The sequence below is a fragment of the Oreochromis niloticus genome, linkage group LG14 (assembly GCF_001858045.2).
Source record: "Oreochromis niloticus isolate F11D_XX linkage group LG14, O_niloticus_UMD_NMBU, whole genome shotgun sequence".
NCBI classification, from domain to species: domain Eukaryota; kingdom Metazoa; phylum Chordata; class Actinopteri; order Cichliformes; family Cichlidae; genus Oreochromis; species Oreochromis niloticus.
Genome location: NC_031979.2, coordinates 36,878,055 through 36,898,727, shown reverse-complemented (window position 1 = coordinate 36,898,727; position 20,673 = coordinate 36,878,055). Strand labels below are relative to the sequence as shown.

The 20,673-nt window shown below is 41.3% G+C and overlaps 1 protein-coding gene across 4 annotated transcripts in view; it reads left to right on the top strand.

Moving 5' to 3' along the window:
• The window catches only part of si:cabz01090165.1 (leucine-rich repeat and fibronectin type III domain-containing protein 1-like protein), a 386,077-nt gene that overhangs the window by 195,017 nt on the left and 170,387 nt on the right, over positions 1-20,673 (top strand). For all 4 annotated transcript variants that reach the window (XM_003448988.5, XM_019345319.2, XM_025898204.1 and 1 more), the window contains one exon: positions 7,329-7,517. The gene's annotated coding sequence lies outside the window, so the exon portion shown is untranslated. The remainder of the gene's footprint in view (positions 1-7,328; positions 7,518-20,673) is intronic.

Genomic DNA, 20,673 nt, shown 5'->3' with positions numbered 1-20,673 from the left:
TTCATAGCACGTTCAACAGTAAATTAGTATAAACTCACAGCAACTAGAAGTGAGCTTTGTGATCAGAGCTCCACTGGCCTGACAGGGAAATGAAAGTGAACACCAGCAGAAAGCAATTTCTTTTCATTGTCGCTGGGAAAACGGCTGGCTGAGCCAAACACTGTGCACAACAACTCGTGCACTTCAGACTTCAGGGCAGAATAGACCAGTTGTTCATACAAGACAGCTCCTATCACAAATATTGGAAAATGCCTGCCTTCAGAACACTTACCAGAACTAAGCAGTGCTTTCCACAGGCATGCATTGTTTGGTTCAAATTCAGATTCAGATTGATGAAATAAAGAGCAGAGAGCATCAGTGATGAATGCCAGTGGATAAGATATAATACCCCATCCCCAGGAAGTATCCACAGTTGAAGGCAGGCTTTCTTAGACTTAAACTTTTTGTGCTGCCTTGTGGCTGTGTCTTAGTTTATGAAGATGTGCGTAGGGCTGGGCCATATTATACCGTTCACGGTAATACCGGTACAATGCTAGGCAACGATAAGAAAATGAAATATCGCGATAGAATATGGGTAAAACGCGCATGCGCAGTGCCGAAACAGCACAGCGGTAACGGAGAATGAGAATGGGGAAAGCAGATTGTTGAGTGAAACAGATGAACCAGAATTGGTTTGTAAAAATGGTGCAGCTTAACTGGTTTGGTGTTTGTCCGTGAGATACACAACAAAGCACATTTTTTTTGTAGAACATGCAAGCCAACCGTATTTGTGGGACTAGGGTGCTCGTAAATCTAGGAGTAATCTGGGTCCTAAACTCCGTCCTTTAAGGTCCCGAAGTCAAACGAACATCACTGAGAGTTAAAAACTGTCTAAATTCTTTCATCTTTAATAAAACGATCAGCATTGCTGCTTTACCAGGTGTAACTATGATGTTTAACATCCAGGCATCCATGAAAACAGAATTCATTACATTTAACGGAGTTAGAAGTTAGCAGGAAGTTAGCGGAAGTTAGCTCGCTAGTTTCGCGTACAGCTCTGCTATCACTTCCAATGCAATTGACACCGCTTTCTCAACGAGAAGTTTGGGCTTGGGTGAGCCTGAGTGCTGAAGATATCTACCTATTCGGAACCATGGTAACAGGGTTCTGGCTGATCGGAGTTGGCTTGGCCCTGACTTACCGGAGAACTAAGGAAGCGGAACCGGCTGTTCAAACCCCCACAAGGCTGCCCGCTGGGATTGAAACGATGGGAAGAGGCGTGAGTTTCTCAAAATGGGCTCATTGAGTGCAGCACGGATAAGATCTTAGAAAGGCTTACGGCTGCTGTGAATACTCAGAATAAGATCTCTGAGTGCAGACTGGATTACATCTCGGAAGGGCTCGCTCGGCATAACATCTCTGAGCGTAAATTGGATGACATCTCGGGGAGGCACACTGTCGTGAGTTCTCAGAATCGGCTCTTTGGGCACAAGAATGACAACATCACAGAGCGCAAGTATGGCGAAGCTCGCGGCTCTCCAACGGGAGATTGAGAGACCAGTGTTGGACTGTAGAACTGCTTGGAAATTCATATGAGCTGTTCGCACTAAAGTAAAAACCACCATCACTCATGCAGATACCCCTTCGGCGCCAGCTGCGGTTGCAAGGCTGGAGCTGAACAACAACACCCTGATAACGACTGTGTTTAGACTGTTCTTCCCTTTCTATGCAAGGCCACCTGGGTTGGCTGGAAGACTGTTTACTTAGCCTGGCAGGGCGAAGGACACTGTCTCAGCTGAACTCTGGACACATACACACACACGCACACAGACATATATACACATGCAGACATTCATTCAGACACTCATCCCCCTTCCCCCCTCCAAACGCCTTCGATGCTTATTCCCTTCCGATGCTGACGGTGGATCATCGAGACCAGCGCATAGGCTGCCGGCCCGGATGTACTGTCTAAATCGGCTGTCTCTCACCCTTTACCCATCCCTGTTGCTTGTCATGTGTTTCTTTGGTGTATTAAGAGTTTTTTTCATGTGCTATGTGCAGAGGTGTTTTTTTCTGTTCTCAAACTGATCTCCCTGTTGGAGCTCAGTCTGGGAGTTATTTTTTTTCTCCTTATCTTTCCTCATGTGGTGCTTTTTCCATTGTTATACCTCTCTGACCTGTCTTCCCCATGTGATGTTTGTGTAATGTATATATGGTCGGAGGGTAAGATGGCGCCGCCATTGCGTGCAATAGGTCGGCAGCCTTGTGAAATTTCCCCTTGTGGGACTAATAAAGGTATATCGTATCATATCATAAATGAAGACCAGAAACTAAACAGCAGTGACGTTTGTAGGGTTACTGAAGTTGGGCTAGGTGTTATATAATGATGTGCTACAGCGACACAGCTATGTTAGCATAACATAAACAGTGAAGCTGGAGGATGAATGCTAACTTTTTTCCACTGGATAAAAGTTAACGTGAGGGTTCCCGATGGTTAGGGACAAATGCGATCGCATGGCAGGATGCTGTAAACGGACCAAACTTCAGTCAGGAGAACAACTGAGATAATCCATCCACAATACGAGGTTAGTCATTAATATACTGCAGCAACATGGGAATAGAGCAGCTGTGATAGAATACAGCATTAATGAATCAATGGTACAGAAGTGGAGGAAGCAAGAAGTATGAGTTGAATAAAGTTTGACTTATCTGACTGCTTGGTTTCGCTTAATGTGCCTTATAATCCCGTGCACGTTATGGTCAGAAAAATACATATTTGACTTTTTTATTTGGCACTCTGCAGTTTCATGTTGCAAAGCACCTCTTTTTAACTTCAGTGGATATTATACATGGTTATGCTCAGGATATGTCGGCCCATTTCTACTGGAAATGCCTTTTGGTTACACTTTCAGGAATTTGCATTTGCACTGTTAAATGTTTATATAGCTTTAATGCACATAAAAAAACAGCTGCTTGTTTAAGTAAAATAAATGGATGGGGTTTTTTTGCGCTAGTAAAGTTGTGGAGTTGTATTTTGTCTTGTAGAAATTATAGCGTCAGTTATATCGTTATCGCAAATTTTCAAATATATATCGTGATATATATTTTTGGCCATATCGCCCTGCTCTAGATGTGCGTGGTTTTTCAACCACCTGCATGGCGTTCTGTCCTCAGCAGCGCATCTTTATGACTGTGACATTGCGCTTAATCTAATCTAATCTAATCTAAATTTACTATTCTTGTCTTCCTACATTTACTGAACCTTCATCTTCTTTCAGTTTAACCTTTAAATATCCACATAGTGACTGGCAGTCCATCTAGGATGAGGCCTAAGGCTGGGTCTTGTTTTAGCCACATCTCGATTTTTTTTATATCCAAAGATGTTATAAATCAAGTTGAGTCATATACATTTTGGCATTATGTATTTTCAATGTTGATGTTCCAAACATGAGATATTTCCTTTCATTTCTCACAATCAGGTAACTGATGCCACTGCATTTTCTTTTCTCCTGCAGTGTACAGTTTTCTTTTTGTTGTTGTTGTTGTTTCAGGTAAGTTCATCCCTACCTATCACCTTGACTTGTTGTGTAACAAAGATGAATTATATTATTATTTAAATAGATCCAAATCATGTCAAAAGTCACCTCAAAGTGTTTTACATTGTACGTTAAACACCCTACAAGGAGATGAAGACAATAACTTTTTGTATCTGTAGAAAATAACAGCATGTAGCATCCTGTTTTCTACTTCTAGAATATTTCTGAAAAGTCAAAAACACCTAACAATTATGCAAATGCTGAAATTTAGTAAAAAAAGAAACAATCCCTGCTTTGGCTTTGAGTGTTAGACGGTATTTTCCTTTAATGACTACAAAGTCCTCAGGGTGGGGAAAAGGAGGACAGTGGACAAAGAAGAGTAGCTGCCAAAGTGGGGTGATTTGAGTCGGGGCAGCAGGAAGATGGCTGCCAGCATTATTTCTACAGAGGCACTGACAGTTCCCAACCAGAAAATGTGCTTAGAAACCTAGACCTTTTCCTGCAGTCACTTATTTAGTCTTTTCCACTTCAGTCTCAGTGGATCTTTGTGGAAACATAAGTGGGCCAAATGAAATGCACGCACTTTCTGAAAGAAACAGAGCTGTACTTAGTGAGCAGGCTACACACTAGGGCTGGGAATCAAAAAATGCTTCCAGCTGAGAACCATCTGCAAATCTGCCCAATCCACTGGAATTGTATGCTTCCAGGCTTATATAAATCATTTATTGTCAATCCCAGCTTCTTTCTGACAGTTTGTTTTTGGTATTTTGATTTCTAAGTGTTCCTCTTTGCTACAGTATACTGTGTTCAAACCCAAAGGTTTGTTTGGTCAGTGTGTCAATGCTGAAAACCTGTGGAGGCCCACTTCATCCACACGTAAAATTAATCAGGTATCAATAAGGGGAATAAATATATAGAACTACAATGGAGAGGTGAGAAAAGGTGAGACAGATTTACCTTACAATATTAAGTGGCTGTTGCTGTGATTTGGCATTTTATAAATAAAATTACACTGAATTGAAGAATTTTCCTGCTTGGCTTTCTTTGGGCCTCTGTGTTTTACTGTCAGAGGTAATAGTCTTAAACAGGTATGGTCATTTTTTACTTATATATTGAATTATCAACAGGGAACTATAGGTACAACCAGATACATCTAGGAAGGATGCCACATCACACAGACATCCTCAATAATGTGCTACTATAGGCTGAATCAGTTATGTTGCCAGACTTAAATTAAGTTTGCTGCTTGTTGTCACGGTGGTTGTACTTGGTTAAAGAGATGTAGTCGCACACAGCTAAGACAGCTAAGTGTGCAATAGCCTACTTTTTACTTTCTAATAAGACACCCAAAAACCGTAGATCCTACTATCCATAGTAGGATCGTCGTCACAGCTACTGGGCCACACCCGCCTGGTGGGCAAAAACAGTACTGCGGTCCTTTGCCCTCCAGTTTCAGTTTAACATGATCAAAATGCTCAATAGCTGCTGCTTTCAGGGATTTAAGTTAGGCTGCCATGGAAAAATATGGAGTCCCCAGAATCTGTGATCCATATTTTCCTCCAAAGATTTGGAGCAATCAAAGAAACTTTTGTCCTGCAGTACTACCAACTGTCCACTATTGGCTGGCACGATCTAATAATGTTTTGCCTGCCAGGATAGTCAGTCATGTGACTGAAAACTAGCATGCATGATAAGATCCTCCTATTTTTCAATCACACATGGCCTCATAGCTACATCCAACAAACTATTGCTTTTTATATGTTTTGGTGATACTATTTGTGTTCTGAGCAGTTTTTAAATGTATATTTTGTTGGGTTAAATGTGCAGTAACCTGTCAAAATCTTTGCACAATTCTTCCAAAACTCAGAGTCAAAGTGGTGTGGAAACATTTTACGCACTTTTATGTACAAATTTTATGTTGTCTTTACTATATGCAGTCATTGTCTTTCACAGCTCACTGAGCTCAGCATATTGTTTAGCGGTGCATGCTGCCTTCTGGTGGTGTTTTCATGCAATATACAACAAAACATGACAGCGACACAAAATCTCTGTTTAAAGTAGGAGCATCTGTTTCACTGGCATGGCCCTGATCACATTAAGACAGTGACACTATGCTTACTGTATAAAACATAGCACCTATGTCATCAGACGCATGCCTTTGTTTTCATTTAAGTCAAACCCTGTGATAGAAAACAGAGCCAAACTCAGTATCATCATTTTTCCTCAAAAACATAATATTCCTCTTAGAAAATCTTGATTGTTTCCGAATTTAAAGTTTAATCAGACCACTGATTGGTAAAAGATGACTTCCTTCTGTGTTGCTGATTGCATAAACAACAATGAAAGTAAATGTGTGAAGCAAAGAACCTTTTTTTTCTTCTTTGCTTCATTTTTTTATGTTCTCATTGGTGTGGTTTGGAGAAAATATCTCAGGCAAGAGCCATCGGTTGGTAATTGTGTCTTTAAAGTGTCTCAGCATAATAACATGTAACTCTCGGGACTCATTACAATGATTACATGTATAGCACAAAGGAACTTAAAAGTAAAGGTCCAAGGGTACTGATCACCTTCTCAAATGTAAACATTGATGTGATGGTCCAGATAAGTGGATTCACAAAGTTGATGATGCCTATTGTTGCTGAACCCGTGGTTAATCTTTTATGGAAAGAAAAAAAACTATTTGCATAAAGTGTTTAAACCAATGAAAATCTTTGATATGTTTATATGAGAATGGAGAGTTCCCATCTGCAGATGTTGACCAGTTAAGCTGTGGTTGGATAATCCTGCCTTTATAAAGCTATTACTGGAGCAAATATATAAAAACATAAAAACTGGGATGTGTCCACGCTCAAACCCTTTAGTGGAACATAATAATGCAGACACGAGTCACCATTTTTAGCTGATATGCCATATGAACTGCATGCAACTCAGTTTTTACAGAATGTATCCACGCCCATGACTCGTTTGATGTGGTGCTAATTGGTTTGGAGCCAAATTTAATTACAAGTTCAGAAAATCCAAACATAATTGTGCCATCGCCATTAGGGCTGATTGAGTCCATGGTTCTGGAAATGTGCACGCAGGCAGTCTGTCCCTCCTGCTGTCAAATAATTCAAAGCGAACCTGAAAGAGTACTGATAACTGATAACACTTTTCTCCTTAAACAATCAGCACAATTGTGAGACCAGTAACTTCTTGGTTGAATCAGAGGATAACGGCTAAACCATCAACCAACTGAACCCGAGAGTGCAGCCCTAACGATCAGACATGTTAGGTACATCAGGTGGTGGGGACGTGCCCAGATGTTTAAAATCCATATTTATAACAGTGAGGAAAATACAGTAGAAAATGAAATATGCCACAGCAGTTTTGAGGATTCTCAGCCGGCACAAGGTTCAATTTTAAGCAGTTTTGAATACAAACAAACGTTGAACACTAAATGAAAGTATAAATAATAAGCAGAGTCAATGCTGGGGCCAGATTTGGTAATGCTATTAACCTTCAGACCTAACTCTTTCTTGTAGGCAGTGAGTCTGACTCTGCCATTGGCTAAGGCTTTGGCAGACCACCTTAGCGTGATGCTGACACTGGGTTTCATTACTTTTAGAAGTTAGATGATGAAAGACATCTTTCCAAAACATGACTTGTTTGTAGCTGAAGTGAAATGTTTGTAATTGAGCACTGACTGATTAATAAGCAGTCAATAGGCAATGAAAATGAGCTCAATGGCACCAGCCACCTCCTGTTCCACCCTCCATCTGTCCAATCGCCTTCTCTTTTAACTTCTTCTTTCCTTCTGATCTTTCTGTGCAGGCAAACTTGGCAGACTTTGACGGGCAGGTGACTGAGCCAATGATAGACTTACTGGACTTTTAAAGAGCACCTGCTGGGTCCTCCAGTCCGATTTACGAGGGCGTGTGCACCACACGGATGAGCCCGTGAACCCGGATGACCACCATCGCTGCGATATACCCTGTAAGAAGAGGACGGCCCCCCTCCCTGGTAAAGAGTTAAGCTGCTGCTCAGTGTGACACTGCCAGCACTGGCTGTGGTTGCCTTTAATTTAGTTTACATAATTACATTTAACTCTATTGTCTTAAAGTAATCCAGTCATATGAAACTGACAGCTACTCTGCATCAGCACACACCTTCAGGAGAAACACTCAGTTATATATACATCCTTTTTTTCCTGATGACATGGAATGAAATGGTATGAAAACACGACCTAGATGGTTTTGAATGAGGGTGGAAATTTAAAATTCAGGACAGTGAGACATTTCTGGAGGAGAGGCAGGCTGCAGATTTTACATTATCTATAAAAATGTAAGTATTCCAACTTTTTTCTTCTCATGCAGCTTGCTTTGTGATTAAAAAGAAGGACAGCTTTGTGTTTAGTTCAGTCACAGGTCAGAATCTCAGTATTCTCCTGAATAAATTCATGCATTCTCAGAATTTGTAGGATTTTCTAAGGATGATGATACTCTTGTATTCTTTGTGCCCATCAGCGATTGCCTTGGATTTGCTGTTATCATAAAGTTCTGTGACTCATTCCATACCAGACGTCAGCCTCCGTTTACGGTCATCTCCTTCTCCAGTTGTGAAAGCCGCTTCCGGCTCGTCTGCTATTTTAAGGTTGCTTGTTGGAAGTCAAATGTAATTAAATGTACACAAATTTACATTTGTGAAACATTTTTTACACAGTGTTCCGGTGCCTGTTTAACAAACAGCGCTCCAGGTTACTATCCATAGCTTTTCTCCATGACCACGGGCATTGGGCTACATCTCTTGGTGGAGGAATCCACTCAAGGAAGTCCATTGACAATCATGGATGCAATCCACATTCTGCAATTATACTGCTAAACTAAATGGCTACAGACCACTGGCCCTACATCCCACAAAACCTTGGAATAGCTGTTTCCACGCCGACTGACTGGAGGTCTTAGACAAACTTGAACCCCTGCAGTTTGCATCCATACTGTCCTCCACATGCTTCGCCGAGCCCTAGCTCATGTGGAGGAATCTGGCACCTATGTGAAAGTTATATTCTTTGATTTTTCAGCGCTTTCAATACCATCCAGTCAAACTTGGATGAAGACAAGCTCACAGAGATCGAAGTAGATCCCTCTTTTGTTTCCTGGATCACAGACTAGCTGGCAGAAAGGCCACAGTTTGTCAGGTTGGGCAGCTGAGTTTCTGGGGCATTAATGAGCAGCACTGGGGCTCCACAGGAGTCCTTTTCACATTGTATACAGCAGACTACAACTCTGAGTACTGTAACATCCAAGAATACTCGGATAACACCGCCACTGTGGTGTGTATCAGGAATCTGACTATAGGGATCACAAAACGACCTCATATTGAACACCTCTGGGACGAAGGAAATGATAGTAGATTTGCAATGATTCAGGCCTCTCCTCCATCCTGTGAAAGTTTGGGGGATGGACAAAGAGGTAGTAGCAAAATATGAATATCTAGGTTTACACCAAGATAGCAAACTAGACTGGTCCTAAATACAGCCAAGCTGTGCTAAAAGGGGCACAGTTGGGTCAAGGTCAAGGTCCAGTTTATTTATATAGCACATTTCCAAACAGTCTGTGCTGCACAAAGTGCTTAACAATGTAAAATGCCACTAAAGCAAATAAAATGTAAAACTATGATGCAGTAAAATATCGAAAAAAATAAACAAATAAGTCAATAAAAACAGCTAAAACAACAACTAAGGCTGTTAAAACCAAAATGTTTAGGTCAAAGTGTGTTAAAGGCCAGACCATAAAAATGTGTCTTCAGTAACGATTTAAAATGTTTGTGCAGATCTAATATTTCGGGGAAGACTACTGCAGAGTCTGGGACCTGCCACAGAGAAGGCTCTGTCGCCATGAGCCTTAAGTTTAGTCCGTGGAATGGATAACACTAGTTTTGAACTGGACCTCATGGTTTGCTCTGGAGCAGAAATAAACAGGAGCTCATGCAGGTAGGAAGGGGCTCGGCCATTAAGTGCCTTAAAAACAAAAAGTAAGAGTCTAAATTGGATCCTGTATGTTGCCTCTGTTTGTTAAGAAAACAAGGAAGAAGGAAGACAAAGGAAGAATCAGAAACAAGGATGCAAGGAGACTGAACAAACTAGTGAGGAAAGCTGGCTCTGTAACTGGAGCCAGACTGGACACGCTGGTGGAGGTGGCTGAAAGATGCACAGGACATCCTGAACATCTTTGGTCACCACCTTTATAACATCCTTACGGAACAAAAAAACAAAAAAAAACTACCTCTGCATTGTAAAACGCAGAGATACAGAAAATCATTTGCACCCGAAGCCATCAGGTTTTTCAATTCTCATTCAAATAGCAGGTGAGCTAAGTCAGACATGAATTTCCCCCTGGGATCAATGAAGTTATTCTTATTCATATTTACATTCACAAACAGTGCAGCCCCTCCACATTTCTTCTTACATCACAGATTAACATTACTGTGAATCCAAAAAGTTCTGAAACCAGGTGCAGTGACACAGCGGACCAGGAAGTGTGAGTGTCTCTGACTATCGCCTGCAGAGCAATAATAATAATAAGGACGAGCTTTGTGAATTCATTAAAATCCAACCATGTGAGCAGAGTTTGATGTGTTTCACAGAGTCCGAGTCCTCTTCAGGAAACAGAAGCTGATGTTAACGCTCTCTGCACGTCAACGACATAAAACACTGGAGTGAGAACCTCAGTGATCCGTACTGTAGTAGCTGTACTGGAAGCAAAAGGTGCACAAGATGATGGCAATGAAATGGAGACTGGCTGCATTTAAACCATGTAAAACATTCGATTTTTAAAGAACTCAGAACTTGATGGGCTTCACGATCACACCTCCTACCGAGTTACTGAGCAGTTTGCTTCTTTTGGGCGTTGCAGAAAATCTGTTGGAAATATGTGATCGTGCCTGAGAGTCTAGTGTTTGTGGACATATGTTCTGTGTTAGGAATAAGAAACTACGATACTGGCATTTAAGCTGGAACTGTACTAATAACTCAGATCTGCTTGTGGAAGAAAGAATAGCCCACGGAGAATAATAAAGAATAAAGTTATGGCTTGCTGGAGAGTTTAACTCTGAGACTGCTGTAGTAGAGCGTCTTCTATCCACTGCTACATTTGCATATTTCACTTTTTTGTATTCTAAAAATAATGGAGTCGAGCTCAGCGTTTGCAGAGTGTTGTTACTGATTTCAGTGCTGCAGAAGTAATTTGTTCATTTATTGTGTGCAGTTATGTTTGTGTTATTCCGACAGGGATTCATTTTAACTATGAAATGAAACGATAACAGGAGTTGCAAAGTCGTGCAATATTAACAGGATGAAAAGTTGAGTTGCCGTCGCCCTTCTCGCTGTTTCATTTTCAGCTGAAGTTTCTACCCACTAGAGAAGGTGAAAATCAATGAAACGGTGCAGACACAAACCCGCTGTATGTTACCTTGACATCAAACATGACATCAAACAGCTTACTCCACTGGGCTAAAAAAAGAGGTAGATAAACGAGTTTTATGCACCGGCTGACAGTCCTGCTTTCCTGCAAGATGCATTTAAAACGGTTTAAAAGACTTCAAAAAATAATGCAGCATTTATTTTGTTCTTTTTTAAAAGCAGAAAACAAGATTTAAGAGTCATTTTTAAAGGTTAACGCTCATCAATCTGTGGCAGGTTGCAATGGGTTCAGCAGCCCGAGGGTGACCGCACTGAAGGGAATTACACTAACTGGTAATAGAAGAAAACATTACAAAGAGTTCACAATTAAAGTGTGTGTGTGTTTGTGCGAGAGCGCGGTGCAGAGAAACACTGACTTAGGGTAATGCAGCCTTAATAGCCACATTAGTTTCTTGCTCCGGCTGAATCGTTTGAAGCAACTTGGACAAGCAAATAGGTCCATTAGGTAGCTATAGATCTCATAACACACGCTGAAATGGGCCCCTGAGTACAGCAAACCTGCATTCACCTGCACACTTCACTTCTTCTGTTCTCACAAAATGCAAGCTACACAACAATGTGCAGATGCAGTTTGTCTGTCTTTGATTAATTAACACACACAAACACGCACACAGAGTCGCATCTTTTCCCACTGCCACTCCGCGTGTCATTGAAGGCTTTTCTATCACAACTAATTTGCTGCTGTCGCATTCACTGCTGCAGTGACAGGAGTTTCCTAATGAGACAGAGTGCTCACAGTAATGGCAGGTGTGGACCTTGAATCAGAATTACAGTAATGAGATGAGCAGGCCTAATGGTCACAAGCAGAATAATAAGAAGTACAGACAGAGGATGAGAGCACCAATAATGAGAGCGAAGGCTGGGAGACGAGTGGGAAAACAACAGAGCTACGACAGGAGACGGTGGCTGCTGTTGTTTTTGGGGACGTCATCTCAAGATTTTACACATCTGAAGGTTTTCTTCACTGAATATTCAACTCTGTCTGATTAACGTGAAAAAAAAAGTTTTGAAGTTTAAGTTTAGTCATGAAAGCGTGGCCTACATACTGAAGAGGCTTCCCTCTCCACCTCTCAGTTGTTTGTGTTGTTGAGTTCTGCTGTGTGACAAGATAACGGCCTCATAAATACTCATCATTAGCAGTGAAGCTTCAGTGTTCGAGCTGATACCTGCAGAGCAGTTTGCTCTCAGTTATCATGTGAATGCAACAGTTTGGCATTAATGTGACAGCAAAAGTTTTTCTTAAATCATTACTAGTTATTTCCCACCGCTATGCAAATTCCCCTCGGTGCTGGAATGAGCTAGAGACTGCAGAATCCCTCATTAGCTTCATATGCTAGTCTCATCACGTGCTGTCTGACTAGACACAGGTTTGTGAATGCGTGTCTCTGGTTACACATCCCTGAGGTTGTGGTCTTAATGGTCCAGCATGTGGAAATGGGGCAGTGGCATTTAACTCATTTTCATTTATGGGCAGATGTATCCCAGTTTGGGCTCGGAACAGGAAACTACTGCATCAACAATTTGTTGCCATTTTGTCAGTGCAAGATTTTAGCATTCTGTGCAAATATTACAGCAAAGCAGGTAATAGACCCACTGGTCCATCATGTGGGTGTCATGCTTTACCTCCCCTAGGTGTGAAACGTTTAAGTTGCAGCAGACAGCTGTAGTGAATTAAAACCAACAAGTCGTTACTGACCAAGGACGGTATGAAGTACCTTCCAGGCCCCTTTATGCCAGGTAAGGTTAAGCAAGATTGCTGATCTGTATGTAGGAGTGTTTCTTTAAAAGCCCATTACTGTTTTTGTGTTGGCTTTAAATAAATTATCGCCCTCTGCTGGTACTGCAAGGTTCTTCATGCCTAGGAGAGACATCCACAAGATGGACCAGCAGGTCTGTTACGTGCTTTGCTGTGATACTGGGTTGGCGTGCAGTGTCTGCAACGGTTTGCCATGGTCTCCTAAACCAACCAACAGTTCGACAGAGTTCAAGAAAAAAATGAGCACAAAGTGGTGAAGCTGAGTAAATGAGAATGAAACAAAGTCTGCAGTGGCAATAACAACATTTGTTTTAACTTCCTGCCTTTAAAGGTGCTGTTTAATGGTTTTAAAGGCCACTGTAGTTCACAACTTGTAGTCAACAGTGTCACCTGCACGATGTCACAAAGGTTTACACATTGCCCTTATAATTTGTGCACAACTTCATAAATCTTACATGTTTTTAATATTAATAACATATTAATATTAAAAAATGCATTAATGGGGGCGTAAACAATGACAGAGAAATACGTTTTAACACAAATCATTTTTTAAGTGCGTTGCTCCAAGTGGTCCTTGTACTGTACGTTATGCTCCCTGCATGAAGCTGCACAGTGTTATGTGATATCAGTACACAGAAAATAATGTGACTAAGTGTTGACAAAGAGAAATACAATGAGTATGACAACAGAGCCTTGACATTTCTTTGAGTGCGTGAAGCTGTTTTGTGATGCGTCACGGTGGCTCAAAGGTCAGAGAATTGGGTTTGAGACTAGAGGTTGTTAGTTTTTGCTAGTCTGTAGAGTGGTAGCATAAATATGAGTGTAAAAAACAAAATATCAGGCCCCTGTCGCGCTCACCCACCCTCATTACCATTGCTTAGGAGCCCAAGACCAAAGTCTTGAACCTGCTCAGTGGCCAACAGGCTGGACTGTGGTTTTAGAGGAAATCCTGCAGATACGACTGTCTGGCAGTTTCAGTCCATCATGGACGATTTAAATGGAACAGAGAAAAAGTAAAGTTGTTGAGATTTGTTTGCCCAAACTAGCGTTTCTTGCTGATATGCTGTTTGCTATTAATTAAGCACTTGTATGATGTGTTGGTGTTGTCTGCACACCACACCAGGACAGTCATTAGGAAACCCACCAATTCTACCTGCTCTCAGACAGAGGTTGCAGTTTGAAATGCCCTCGCAGCAGAAAGAGCAGCTTTGGGAGTTTGGCTGTAATGGGCCTGTAACTAGCAGGGCCACAATTGCAATGATAAAGTGGTCACACTCAAACTTGAGGCTGCTGCAGTCTCTGTAGAGCTGAAATTACTGAGCAGGTCTGGTTATACAAGATTCATATCCCAATATACTTAGGCTTAATGATGATGCATGATATAAATCTCAGTATTCTCTGTGAAAGAAAAAGTTCAGAGGCTTCTGCGTTAGTTTTAGGAAACATAGTTAACCATTTTCCATCTTTCTTTCTGCTGTTTAAAATGATTCCAGGTTCATAATTATGAGACTGCTTCACTGGGTAAACTGTTTTCACTCATCTGGGGATATCTCAGCTTCTTGGCTGTGGAGTTGGATGCGGTTCTGGTCAAACGTCATCGTTTTCCATACATTGTCGTTATCACACTGCAGGCTGCTTATCACATTCATACATACACACCAGTGGATGTGTCTGGAGCAATGTGGGGTTCATCTTGACCAAGAACGCGTCGACAGTAATGATCTGTAATGATCTCTCAGTTAATAAAAAGCTGGTACTGCCCACCGTGCTATGGACACAAACTGCAGCACGATGGGTTTCAGGCAGAATATCCTTAAATTAGGTGGAGGCCATGCAATAATTATATTCACATCTTCACTCCTTTACCTGTTAAGGAAGTGAAGCTTTTATACTCCAGACTCAGTTATATTAAAAAAAAGCCATCTTATCAAACTCAGGATGAGTCTTCGATGTTGAGGGAGGACCGTGTCTTCCTCTTTGCTGCAGGTGAACCTCGTGGTGGCTCGTCACGTCAGAGAGAGAAGAGTGGAGAGCTACAAACGTGCAAAATTGTTAATATTTAAACGTTTTGATCATAATTCAGTACTGAAGCACAACCGGTTATCCAAAATCCCACCCGGCTTCCTTTGAATGCAGAATATTTATTTGCAGAGATAAGCTTTTTTAGCCTCCGTCTCTTCAGCTTTTCTATAAAATTGATGCAAACAATTCATTTTATAGAAGCTTTTAGTACATCACTGCCCCACCAAGGTACCTAAAGTTCAGCCATTCAGATGCTGTAAATATAAAGAAGACTGGGAAAAGGGCTGTTTGCTCCCTGGAGCTGTCTGGCCAAAACTCCATGAATACTGAGCTTGGCGGTGGCTTTCTCTTGAGAAGAGTTTCAGGGAAATGCCATAAATATACCCATAAATGTAAACATACTGTTGCTGCTGTTGAACTTTGAAAACACTTTTGGAGAATGTGTGTGGCGCTCCCTCTTCCCTTCGCTGTAAACTCAAGGTCAACAGACATATTACAGTCCTGACAGCAGCGGTGGACTCAGCCAAGGCACCGAGGACACATCCGGCTGCCGACAGGCTGCTTGGCCTTACTGGCTCCCTCTCTGTGTCGCTTTATAACTTTATTGATCTGGACAAAGCAGTGGAGCAGACAGGCCTATTACAGTGCACCCTGTAGACCGCTGTGTTTCTTTCATGGACATTTGGTGGAAGAGGTGCAGCAACGCCTCTACAGTGATGGGCACAGGGGAGCGAAATGAGGTTTTATTCTCAATGAAATTTTATGTATATTGAGAAATAATGCAGAAAAAAAAATCACAGTGCTATACTTTCTGGATTCTGACATCTGAGGGCTGAGCGTTAGCGTTTTGGATGCCATTGTTAGTGTGTGGCGTCAGAGTGAGCTTATTAGCTAATATTAGAAAGGTTGGTTAGCACGCTGCATTCAGAAACACATTCCTGCTAATAAGTGCTCAGTAACACTCTAATAAAATCCTGCAAAATCACCAAAAATGAAGCATAAGATTTGTGTTTGTACAATTATCCACAGGACAAGACAAATTATTTGTCAGGTTTCATTAAATTTGGTTAAAAAGATCATCAGCAGTCGACTCAGACGGAGCTGAGATCTAGCAGGTAGCCTTTGGCTCAAGCTACCTGTATCAATCAAATAAGCCACGCCCCTGACAACCAGTATCCTGATGGATGAGTTACAAAAACAAACAGTTCATATGAAAATGGAAAATATCCATAAAGGTGTTTTTTTTAGATGTACCTCTCAACATTTATCTCTTCTGTAAAGCTGGACAGTTTAAAACACCTTTTAAATGTGTGCTCATTACTTCTGTTTCACCTCTGATATTTGAATCACTAATCCGACACGCTGGCACTTCTAAATGTGAGCACAATTAACATTAAAGTCCCTGCTCTTTTCTGACTTGTCATATTATTTAATGTCAGCAGCTTCAAGGCTTTGGCTGTGCATTTCCTGCTGGCTGTGCATAAAAACTTTGGCTACGAGTTGGACTGTCAAATAAAGCTACGGTTTGTCAATTATAATGGTGCTTCTTCAGCAATAACACACATCCACTTTTGATGATAGAGTAGCAAATAAAATGCCTCGAATGGGCTCCACCTCTCCTCAACACATCACCCCACCCCCACCCACAACCCTTCATCTTCTCCGGAGGTGTTGTTAGCAAAGAGCAGGCGTGCAGGAGGCTGAGTGAGCGTCTACTTTTTACAGCCATGTGAGAACTTTGAAGAATTCCTGATGCTCGTGCGCAGCAAGACTGCGAACCCAAAATGTTGCACAAACAATGTTATGATGATGAAGTTTATTTCTAAAGACACAAGGCTCATTGGTGTTATTATTCAATAGCTGTGCTGATTCAGCAGCTGTTTTAGTTTTGTTTGGGGAAATCAGGTGAATATGAAAATGTGCTTACAGATGCTGTTATTATTTTAGCCTTTCAGACCCCCACAGGCAATCGAGTGATTTAAGACTAGATACTATTTTAGTCCAACATTTCAAAATAGACATCTGGTGTAACAACATCTGGCTGGATGGATGGAAGACACTTTTAAGAAATCCAGTTCCATAGATCTGTATGTAGTTGAATTTAGTTGACCAGAACTGATGGTAGTTCAAATCTTCATTCTAGAGGCTGTTCCTCTGTCCTCCACAGTGTGGGCATCGATTGCCTGGAGTTCATGGTTTATGCTGGAGTTCCAAGTGAATTCCAAGTGAACCAAAACGCATCACGTAAGAATGTTCAGTCATTCGTTTGCCAGGAAGAAGGTGTTCTGCACTACTGGAGAACATGAAGAATTTATGTTCATGTCACAGCTAGTATCTAGCCCATATAGATCTTTGCACATCTGTAGTACCTCGCTGAATCCCAAAATACAAAGCATACGTTTTTAGCTAAAACTTAGAATGTACACCTGGTGTTAGTTCAGATGGAGGTTGGATCACATTCCCATCATAGACGAACCACTGTGGAGTTCATTTGGAACTGCACTCAGACCTTGTTTTGGTCTGCACACGAGTGCGACCACTGTGTTCACATCTGCACCAGTGAGCCAAACCAAGGGGAAAATGAGTCAGAGTTCAGTTTTTTTTTTTTTTTAAACTAGCAGTTGTGAAAACATGAGCACTTTGGATACATTTCTGATAGCTGGTGCTGCTTTCTTCTGTGATGTTTCGTGGCTTTGACTTGTTTGGTTTGGTTTTTTTGTTTAGCTGGCTCTGTTTAAGGTTCAGACAGGTTCACTCCAGTTTCACACCAAACTGGGTAAGCTATAATTGGCTTGACTTTGCGCCACAAAACCAGAAACAGTCAAACACAAACTCCATTTCTTGTTCAGCTTCCCTTTTCCGTGTTAGTTTCTTTTGCCCCTATTTTCATCAGTTTGTTCATTCTGTTCTTAAACCTATGTTACATTTCATGAAACATTACTTCCCAGAGTCTGTTGGATCCTGGGACACTCGGCCTTTTCTGTGTCTGTGTCAAGTTTTCATGTTCTTCATGTGCATCCATGAATTTCCTTCAGGTAGCCCGCTCTCCCCACAGACCAAAGGCATGTATGCTAGGTTAGTTAGTGACTCAGCCATAGATATGGTTGTGTGTGTGTCTGTGTTGGCCCTGTGATCATGTGGTGTGTACGCCACCTTTTGGCCTGTGTCAGCTAGATAGCCTCCAATATTGATAAGGGGTAAAGAAAATGGACTGACTCTCTGTTTTCAATGGAAAAAGACATTCTCTAATATCTGCAGGTAATTTTTTTTCACTATTTTCTTATAGACACAGGATGCACCTCGATCATGCTCGCAATGGAGGGGAAAACAAAGAATCCCCTTCTCTTCATTGATTTCTTTTGCATCGAGGTGTCTCCTTGTCAATTTTGTGTTCTAGCAAAAGAAGTGAAAAATTACTAAAAGCTTCTGCGTGGTGGGACTCACTCCCACAGGTGTGATGATGGCTCAGCAGGTAGAGGGGTTAGCTGCTAATCCAAACGTCTGTGGTGTGATCATTGTTTCCTCCTGACATGACATGTCAAAGTGTTCTTGGACACAATTATAATAATGTGTGTGTCTGCATGTGGCTTGCAGACCAAAAGGGTTATATGAATATAAATCCATTTGCCAGCAAAGCAAGAAACCCTTCACTACCTTTTACATACTTCTGAACCTAAAGATGAAACCTCTCAGGAGAAAATATACCGGATAGTGGCAACAAGATGTAAGGCACCATCAGTACAAAGAATGAACTGTGAGATCCCGGCGTGCTCGTCGGACGGGGCTTTTGTCACAAATCCAAATGTCCATTTTTCGTTTATTATATTTCGGTAACATCGCAGGTTCGTCAAACCTATCTCGATACTGCATCCATCAGTTTGTGCTCTATTTTTAGTATTTATTTAGTATTATTTACATTTTCATGTTTTTATTTCTGTGTTTCATTTTCAATATCCTCTGGCTTCTAATTTCTGTTTCTTATTTGCATGAAATTGTTTTGTCTCACTGCGGCATCAGACATTACACTCTTATTATTTCAAAGCATTTCTTCACAATGGCTGATTTATTGCGGAGGTATCAGAGCTGCTCAAACAGTGGATAAGCTTTGTGTAGCTTCTGTTTGGTTCCCACCTCCTCGTTGTTTAGTTTGTTGGAGATAATCATGTTTATTTCAAGGTTTTCTCTCACTGTTCTCAATTAAAAACACTAAGAGTCTCAGTTTCTCAGTGTGGTAAATATTTTCTTTATCTTTCACTCAAAGCATTCATTGTCAAATATGAATTCGTGGCAGCAGAGATGATAATTCTAACAGCACATTCATGGGTGTGTTTACTGTATGTCATTATGTGGTGGCATGCCTGTCTTTCACCGATGAGAGAAACACTTCCATAATTCTTTTCCTGGTATTTTCTATTATCATTTAATTGGCAGCGGTGCACAGACACACAGTCATACTGAATTCAGTATTGAACAGCAGTCCCAACGACACCGCGCACCTTCATAGTTTTTTCTCTGTCTGTTCAAGAAACTGTAAATAACCAATCAAATTGAGAGCTCTTCAAATTCTTCTTTTCATCGGCGGGAAACTGTTGCAAGTCAAAAGCTGCTGTCCTGGTGAGGCCCAAAGGGCTTTCTGAGCCTCCTGCTCAAAAATGACACACCCAAAATGAATGGAGTATTTCTCCGTGTAAACAATCTTGGTATCAAAATAAAGATAACACTTGTGAGATTTCATCAGAGGTTTAAATATTGCAGGAGTTGTTACTGTGTCAAAGTTACTGAGGCTGGAACACAGAAAATCAGTAATCAACATTTAAACATTATCTGTGCCAAGATTGATGATTCCATAGTGGTCTTCTTTTGCGGCTGGTTCACTGGATTTTGGTCAGAGCGTGTTGAAACTTGGTGTTTTGGGACCTGTGAGAGCTCAGCTAGCTAACCAGGCTTTGGTTCCCTGTTTACATGAAGTCGGGAGAGTTCGTGGCTCCGTTGTGTGTGTTTAGTGGACGTGCTCTTTTAATCATCGCTTGTTTTCACTGTGTATGGTGGTTGTAGAAATGGTTAATATGAGCATTTAGCTGAGATGCTAAGGTTTCTGTGGATACTCCACATGTCGATATTTGCATAAGAAAACTTGAAATCATGGAGGGTTGCATACCTCTCAAGAGGTTTGACTAGTATTAAAATATCTGCAAGCCACTCTGCAACCCAATTCCAGCTCTAAGTTTTCATTTGGTTTCTGTGTCTTTTATAAACTTAACTGTAGTTGTTTCTTTTCTGCCAGGTTTACATTTCTTTAAGGTCTGTTTTCTGTTATATTCAGTTTTCTGTCTGTGCGCCCAGTGAGTCGGTGAAATAATTTTGGTTCACCACTGAAGCACCAACTGAGCTCCGGTCGTCTTACGCTAGATAAACATGACAGGGTTTATAGTTAACTTCTTGGGTAATTCATTCACCGAACTAAAATCTGTGGTCGTCTTAGCATCCCTGGATTTGCACGCTGCAATGAAAGCTCAGAGAAATTTGGTTCTAATGTAGGATCTCAGTCTTAATCTTACGAATTAGTGAGGATAACTTAATAATGACAAAAATCTTAACCTATTTTTGTGGCTGTCTCCCACTGTTTGTCGACTCTGCTGCAGCGGGATGTGTGCTGTAAATGTCAGGGCAATTTTTCATTCTTCATCTGTGCTGAAATGAATTCCTGAGGCCTGACTGTTTGGCAGTAACAGCAGCCTGATCTGCTGCTTGGCTTTGCTTTTGTGTGCTAATGCCCCCCTGAGGAGCCCCAGCAGGTCTGTGTGTGGTGGCTCAGTGAATGTGAATGTCATGGTAATTTGACACTTTACCCCTGAAACGATGGAGTTATATACGTTGCCCATCTATATCTGCTGAGATTTCATCAGACAGTGGTTTATCTG